Consider the following 8,588-nt stretch of genomic DNA (forward strand, 5'->3'; position numbering starts at 1 on the left):
CAATATCCAAAGACATTCCTATCAAAAAAAATATCCAAAGACATTATATTTTGTGTCAATGTCCAAAAAATAAATAGCATATTTTACAATGATAAAACCAACAAAACAACAAAGTTAATTCAATACTTGGAAGAGTTCATTTGCAATTTTCTCTTGGAGCTATTGCATAAATACTTGATTAGATGTTGCAAAAAAGCTACCCATAGTTGAGGTTTGATTTGCATTGTCACTTTCCAATTCAAGCACTTCATTGTCATATTTAATACAATAATTGTTGGGAACCATGAATTACTCTGTTCTTATGTCTTGAGTCTCATAGGGTGCATGTATTTATACCTAGGCATCTCTAAATCTATCACAACGATATAAAATGACAATAAAAACCATTTTAGAATAAATATTTTGGGGATATGAACCTCATACTTGGATCTGGATGTTCCCATATAATTTCCTTATAGTGAAGAACATGCCTAAAATAGTCTTGAGGTCTCGTACACCCAAGATTTTCCACCCGATGACTCGAACCACGATCTTGGCACTCCAAAGTGTGAGCTTTGGAAGGGTGAAAACCTTGGCTTTCTCTCTTTCTAGAGGTGGAAGACGACTAACTCAAGTCATTAAGAAACCTTAACCCATAAGAGGGTATTTATAAGGTTCCCACTAGGCTTAAGTGACTTAAGCACATCAAGGCCTGGGTTATATGATCTAGCCCAAAATGGGTCATAATTGATTTATTAACCATATAAGACCATCTAATCAATCAATTAGCTCAATCTAGAGACCTCGCTCATTATCCCTTGTGCAACCTTACATAGTTACCAAAACACCCTTATGCACAAGAATAGACCTATAGTCAATCTAACCATTATAAATCGTGTCATCATGGTATATGAACTTAGAGCGAAGACCACTAGGACCCATAGGATTACTAACTACCTCATAATCCAATTCTGAAGTTGATTCAACATTCCACTAAAGATAATCAACTGCAATCAAATACCCTATGTAAATAACAACAAGATGAAACTCAAGTCCATGACCTATTATCTATGGCATGTAGACTCCCCATGAACTGGTGTCTATAACTTACAAGGTAGTCTTATCACCTATCAAGATTACCTCTCAAATCCTCCAGTTACAAATCTCACTTATTATGTGATCAATTGACATACTCTAACTCTAATGAGCATATGTCAAATTCCACTAGAGGAATTATTATAGTCATGGATTTCATGATCACATGTCCTTTGGATCATCCAAGGGGGCACATTATCTCAATCCCATGAGATATCATGGTGCCTTTATTGAGAATACCTATTGCTATTGGCCTTCATCAACAATGACCTAATCCATAAGGATATATGACCACTTTAGGGTCTCACCCATGGGTCAAAGCCTCTAGTTGATTTTGGTATAGACTCAATATCCTCTTAAGGTTAAGAGTCCTTACACTATATTAGCTTGGTGAATCATGACAAATGATAATCTTACATCATGATTCATCATAGGTTCTGTCCAATGTGCATTACATATACTAGTGTACTCACCATGGGAAACCCATCCTGATGGCCAAAACAAATCATCCCTCCAATTAGGAGGTGGTGCATTATAGTTTTTACTAGATTATCCAAATTCATGAATCGACTGTGGATAATTGATCTACTTACAAGGAACCCATGACTTGTATCTTTTGTGCAACTCCTAATGCACCAAAGTCATGTACAAAATAAGAGACATGGGTCGATGCTCAAATCAATGTCAATACACCAAGAGGATAGTAAGAGAACAATTAAGTCTAACTTTGTTACATCATGTCTTGCTTTTAAGGGTTCAATCCTAACAATAATCTATCAACAATTGAATTTTTTTAGAGAAAATTGTGAATGGAAAAGCATACCATGACAATTTTTGTTTGAGTGGTAAACAAGTACAATGTCATTCTCTTTAACATTAGGAAATGTGCTTAAGAACCCCAAAATAAAATCAACTACACTCTAGTACCCTATGTAAATAACAACAAGATGAAACTCAAGTCTATTACCTACTATCCATTGCATACAAGTTTCTCATGAACTAATGTCTATGATCTAACAAGGGAGTGTTATCACCTATCAAGATTAACTCTCAAATCCTTGAGTTGCAGATCCCACTTATTATGTGACCAACTGACATACCCTATCTCCAAGGAGCTTATTTCAAATTCCACTAAAGGAATTACTGTGACCATAGATTTCATGATCACATGTCCTTTGGATCATCCAAGAGAACACATTGTCTTAATTCCATGAGATATCATGGTGCCTCCATTGAGAATACCTATTGCCACAAGTCTCCATCAACAGTGATCCATGCTATAAAAAAATAATATTAGATTGAGTAATCTATTACATCATCACATCACACCTTTGGGTTATGATAACAACATGGTAATGATTCACTCAAAAAGTGATGTAACTTTATTCACTTGTATAACTCTAATAGAGATTTTATATACCTTTAGGTATGATGGCAACTCATGATTATGATAAATTATTTTACCTATTTATTTTTAATAGAGCAAATGGTTTGATTGCCCATACCATAATGTAACATTAATTGAGTCACTTTGGTGACTACCAATCAACATGCCAAAACATGTAAAGAATTTTTTTAAAGGTTAATAAGCCCTTAATATGCTTAAATTTCAATAAAAATTATAAAACAAAAATTTCATATCAATATAGTTATGAAAACTCTATTATTATTAAAAATAACTTGCATAATCATCAAAATGCAAACTTCACTGGTTCATAAAATTCAACCAAGTTTTGATATGACATGATAGAAAATCAAGTAAATAATATCTCATAAATTACAGTTTAATGAACCAAAATGGATCTATAAAAATCACCTTGTGTCGTTGTGATAAATATCACCTTTTGTATATTGTTTACAATGTTCAATCACTTTGATAGCTACTTGTCACTTTATATTGGTATTGACATCTAGTATCTTCCTTCTCCTTATTCTATCCCTCACTAAATGTTTGTACAAATGATGAAAAACCTCATATATTTAGGATGAGTGGAAAGAGGGACTAAGAGTCCTTTTATATCACGTCAAGTGACCTTCCATCAAAAGTCACAAAGAAATACTTTATTCTAAATATATGAATCCACATTTTCCAATACCATGTAGTATTCATGGTATATGAAAATTTTAATGTAGTTAGATGACTTTAGTCATTGTACTTTGTACACAATTTATTAGGTTCATGAGTACTTTGATTATGATACCTTGCATTTTTCATATATCTTATATATTTAATCTTCCCATGCACATTAAATGTATAATATGGGAAATATAAATTCATTAACTTCATGACTTTGGTCATGAACCTTTAGGACATGGGAATTAACTTCATGTGTACTATTTGGTAGACCATCGTTTAATAGCATAAGAAGCTCATTGTGTGGGTTGTTTTTTGAGCAGCAACTTGAACATAAAACGTCATTATCATGTGACCAAGGATGAAAATATTGTTTTGATAGATATATCGATAACTTGATTTTATGACTATATCAGAAAATATCAATGGATATTTTGACACAAAATATTAATGAAGTGAAAATGGATCAAAACTCTTAAAAATATTGGAAAACCTTTAAGAAATAATGTAAAAAGTAATAATACATATATTAGAATTAATACATGAAAAAAATTGATATATGAATGACACAATGTATAACATTTTACAATAATAGGTGGTATTTGAAAATTCAATTCATAATAAAATGATAATTTATTTACTTTATAATATATGTATACTTCATAATAAAGGCATAATTATTATATTTGTATTTAATTCATAATTTTTATGTTTTCAATAATAAAGTAAAAGGAATTTAAAAATAAATAATTAAAATGAATATATTTATTAAAACTTTATTTTAATATTTTATTTTTAAAAGATATATATAAAATTTAGGAGTAAACATAAGATATATAAAATGTAGGCCCTCATATTAACTAGAGGTATGCCTGCCCCAGTGGTGTATAGGCTGGTTTTTTCACCTGAAAATCCTTGCATGTGACAGCATCTCAATGAGGTGTTGGTATTAATGGTACTCTTGTTGACTTTATCTTAATGAAAAGGTTGAACTTTACAACCAAAATATGCTTTTAGATGATTAAAAGGACAAAAAAAGAAAAAAAGAAAAAAAGCTTGAAAAGTCCATCCAAACTCGTGAGTGGTAGGTGTGGAGTCAAAGACAATTGTTCAACTCAAAGGTTCACTGTCTCACTCATTTCATTTCTTCTTCTTTTTCCTCACGTTACAGTTACTTGCTCCTCCCTTTCTCACGTTTTGTTGTCTGGTTGGGAAATATCCCCCATCCATGTGAACCACTACTCTTAAAAACGAGAGTGAGGGAAGCGTGTGATTGATATAGGTGGTGTTTGAAAAGTCTTAAATTCATACAAGTAAAGGTATGATGATATACTTTAACCAAAAAATAATCATTTGACATAAAATACTATATCCATTGTTTCTAAAATTAATTAAAACAAATAGATAGTTACAAGAACCTTACTTAATGGTTGAAATGATAAAAATAAAAAAAGTTTTAAATTCAAACATTAAGGCTTTGTTTGAATACATTTTATATTTTTTATCTTTTGGAAAAAAAAAATCTGTATAAAAAATACTATACAAAAATGTATAAACTTACCTCAACTATTTAAAAATTACTTTTAAAGAATTTATACCTCATGTTTTTTAATTAGGTTTTAAAAATCATTATATTTTCAATTTAAGTTTTTAAATGTTTTTATAGTTTATATAAAAATTATGACTATTTGAAAAATAAAAAATAAAAACAAAAATTTATCCAAATAGATATTAAATAATTAATTCTAATTCATTTATGCAAATTCAGTATATAAATTCTATTACATTGACTAATATTTTAAAATACTATATCCATTGTTTCTAAACTTAATTAAAATAAATAGATAGTTACAAAAACCTTACTTAATTGTTGAAATGATAAAAATAAAAAAAATTAAAAAAAGTTTTAAATTCAAACATTAAGGCTTTGTTTGAATACATTTTATATTTTTGTATCTTTTGGAAAAAAAAAAAATTCTATATAAAAAATACTATACAAAAATGTATAAACTTACCTCAACTATTTAAAAATTACTTTTAAAAAATTTATACCTCATATTTTTTAATTAGGTTTTAAAAATCATTATATTTTCAATTTAAGTTTTTAAATGTTTTTATAGTTTATATAAAAATTATGACTATTTGAAAAATAAAATAAAAACAAAAATTTATCCAAATGGATATTAAATAATTCATTCTAATTCATTTATGCAAATTTAGTATATAAATTCTATTAGATTGACTAATATACTATTAATTTTTTTTTTCTTTTAAAGTAGTTATGAATTATTACTATCTTGCCATGTAAAAGGATATTGGAAAGTGATTGAGATTGAAAATCATTTATTTCAAATTCAATCATATTGAAAAAAGTTTATAACATTATAACACATTATTACAACATTTATATATTAATAGAAAAAAAATGTGAAAATAATATATTGCAAAAGCAACATATGTTTGTTGTCATGTCTATGATATTCTCTTTAAAGTTGCAATGATTATATAGTGATAAGGACAAGTCAAATAGGCAAGTTGCTTTTAAGATTATTATGAACACCAAGGTTTATATGATCTTAAAGATCTAACCCGGATGGCTAAGGGGATTTTCAAAGATAATAGGGGTGTTCATATGAGAGTCAAGGGTTCTTTAAGCTTTTCTACCAAGAAGAAGAAGAAGAAGAAGAAGAAGAAGAAGAAGAAGAAGAAGAACACCAAATAAGAAAAATTTAGAAAGGAAATAAGAGAGCAAGCTTAGGCGTAGGTGATTCCTTTATGGCCTTTTAGGACACTGGAAAAGAAATGCCTAATTTGCTTAAGGAAAAAGGAAAGTACACATCATATTCCCATTATTGAATCTATAGTGGTGGATTTCACCAATCATGGTGGATAAGTTTCAAGCCCACTATCTATAGTTCTCTATAGTGTTTTCAAGAATAGAGAAGGTTACATCATGAGATTGTACTTACCTTAACTTCAATTGCAAGGTTAATCATGCAAGCTAGTGGGAGATATTAACTCTTCTACATGTGACTCCATTTTCACTTTGCCAAGTAATGAGAATTATTATATCTTACTAATAGGAATGAACCTAGCACTAATCAAACATTTGACTAGCCTAGGTCATGTTAATCTAAACAAGATCCAACGACTTATTAAGTTTGGACATTGTGATTCCAGAAGATCATCTAGTCAACAAATCTTATATAGGTGATAAAATGACCAAGAGGCCCTTTATCGTTAAAGGACATAGAATCAACGAATGTTGGAGTTAGTGCATACTAACATGTATGGAACTTTTGGAGTTCATACATAGGTATGGGTACTTCATCACTTTTATTGCTAAATACTTTAGGTTTGGATGTGTGTACCAGTACATAGGAAATTTGATGCCTTAGATAAATTCATTGAATTTAAGGTGGAATCATATAATTTACCTTTTATGTAAACATATCAATGCACTTAGATTAGATCGAGGTGGTGTGTCTAATAGGTAGCATAGGATTATTTCCTAATTCTATGTACAATTAGGACTTCATTGCACAATGGAGTAATGGAAAGAAGAAATTGAACTTTGATGGACATAGTGAGATTGATGGTTTGTTTCTCATCACTTCCCACATCCATTTGGGATATTCCTTGGAAATTATGTCTTCCCTCCATTGCTAGGTCGGTACCTTTGATTTCCAAAGAGATGTGAACACATTGTAAATTTGGTTTACAACATATTCACATATAAGAGTGTCGAATACTCGTGTTGAAACTAGATGTAGACTAGTTGGAAAGTAAGGTAACAAGTATATCAGTTTATAGGATATCCAAGAAGATTTTTAGGATTATTACCTTTATAGTTAGTATAATTAGAAAGCATTTGTTGGTATAATTACCATATTTATGATAAAAACTATATTATAGGTGAAAATTAGGTATTACTTTTAATACCACTTGAAAAACTACTGAAAGCCCAATAGGGAACACTCAAAAGGGGAGTGAATGGGTGATTTAAAAAATTTAAATAAAGATTTATTGTTATACCAAAACTTTATCTCAGGAGATATCTGGGATATCTCAAATAACTAATAGATTATACCTAAAATCTTTAGGTATGAAAAAAATATGAGTTTTAACTTTTAAAGATACCCTACAATTGGTTAGGGATAAATATAATTGTTAATATCTGAAATATATATATTGAGGTATGTTAAGGATAATAATAACCAAAAAAATAACTAATACAACAATCTCAAAAGCAAACTAACCAATCAATCTAAGACAATTAATATCATCAACCAAAATATAAGTAGTAATAAAAAGATATGCAAAGAGGCACAATATTTTTACATGGAAAATCCCCACAAACTGTGGAGATAAAAAACCACGAGGTCTAAAACCTACCAATCTAAATCCACTATTCGAAATCAAGTTACATAAATTTACCTAGTTGTTTTACCTTAACACTTACTCTCTAGTACCTATAACTTGATCCACGTCCGCAATGCAACAACTCCCTATTTCTCCTTAGTAGATCCTTTAGCCACTCTGAAGAGATTGAGGTCTTCAACCCATGACTCAAAGATTCAAATCCTTGAACGAGAGATTGGGAATGGTGTGACAATTAGGCTTTTTTTCAAGTAGTTCATCTCTCAATAATGAGAGGTCTCTTAAACGATATATTTTCAATCTCCCTAATAACTCCACAATCTCTAATCCTCAAGGGGTTATAATGAGGTATTTATAGGCAAAAGCCCAAAATTTTTTGGTATCTTAAGTTTCCAAATTAGAGTTTGAGTGAAATTCATCCAAAATTTATTTCTAAACTCAGTAGGACTGTCATGACCGCTTGAGTGGACTTAGACCGCTTAAGTGGACTCATACTACTTAAGCAGTCCTTACTTCTTTTGAAAAATCATTTTAACACATTTTAAATCCAAAAATAATACCAAACCTTTTTATACCTCAAAGAAGCCTTATAGGCCACAAGTCAAACTTTTTTAGACATACTTATGACTTCCCGACTAGATGAATAACAACCCTTAATCTTCAATAGAGAGTTAGTCACTATGTAAAAAGATTTTTATGGCGAAACATAAATTGGAACAAAATTGCCAACATATAAACAAGACTCAATGTCATAACAAAAAGTAATAAGGTAAAGAGTGATATAGACTAAAGAACATTAGAACACTAGAAGACAATCACTTTTGCATAAGATACTATGGATCCAGAAGTATAGAGATATACCATTCTCATTACTACTAGTACACTAGTACCTCATCATAGTGAGAAGCTTGTATCTCATAGATTTTGATGAAGCAATGAACGATATTAGTGCTCATACTTGGCGAGGAGCAATGAAGGGATAATTTGAATCTTTATATTATAATGTAGAAGTTTAGGTTTATGTATAAGCACTTGAAGGGATAAAACCCATAGGTGTAAG

The sequence above is a fragment of the Vitis riparia genome, chromosome 13, assembly GCF_004353265.1.
Source record: "Vitis riparia cultivar Riparia Gloire de Montpellier isolate 1030 chromosome 13, EGFV_Vit.rip_1.0, whole genome shotgun sequence".
NCBI classification, from domain to species: Eukaryota; Viridiplantae; Streptophyta; class Magnoliopsida; order Vitales; family Vitaceae; genus Vitis; species Vitis riparia.